General features: G+C 53.3%; 1 protein-coding gene across 1 annotated transcript in view; it reads left to right on the top strand.

Moving 5' to 3' along the window:
* The window catches only part of BTBD16 (BTB (POZ) domain containing 16), a 38,197-nt gene that overhangs the window by 30,836 nt on the left and 7,085 nt on the right, over window positions 1-276 (top strand). The gene's annotated exons all lie outside the window — the stretch shown is intronic.

Here is a 276-nt window from a genome sequence, read left to right as displayed (position 1 = left end):
CCTGGTTCATGGAAAAATCATCGCGAAGCGCCCGAGCCGGCACCCGGCTCTGCCGGAGGAAGTGACTGCGTTTCCAAAGGGACTTGGCGAACGCCGTCCGCGTCCCCACGTGTGAGAGGCGACCGTAGGTGAGGCGAGTTGTGTTGTGACTGCGGACACCGGTCACTTACCCGCCCGGCCTGTTCCTTGTTAAAATGTTATTTATTATTAGTTTTTGCTGTTAACCCTTGCCCAAGGATATTTTTTTCCATTGATTTTCAGAGAGTGAAGAGAGGG

This window comes from Myotis brandtii, unplaced genomic scaffold (genome assembly GCF_000412655.1).
Source record: "Myotis brandtii unplaced genomic scaffold, ASM41265v1 scaffold628, whole genome shotgun sequence".
Lineage (NCBI taxonomy): Eukaryota > Metazoa > Chordata > Mammalia > Chiroptera > Vespertilionidae > Myotis > Myotis brandtii.
This window is presented reverse-complemented; position numbering and strand designations above follow the sequence as displayed.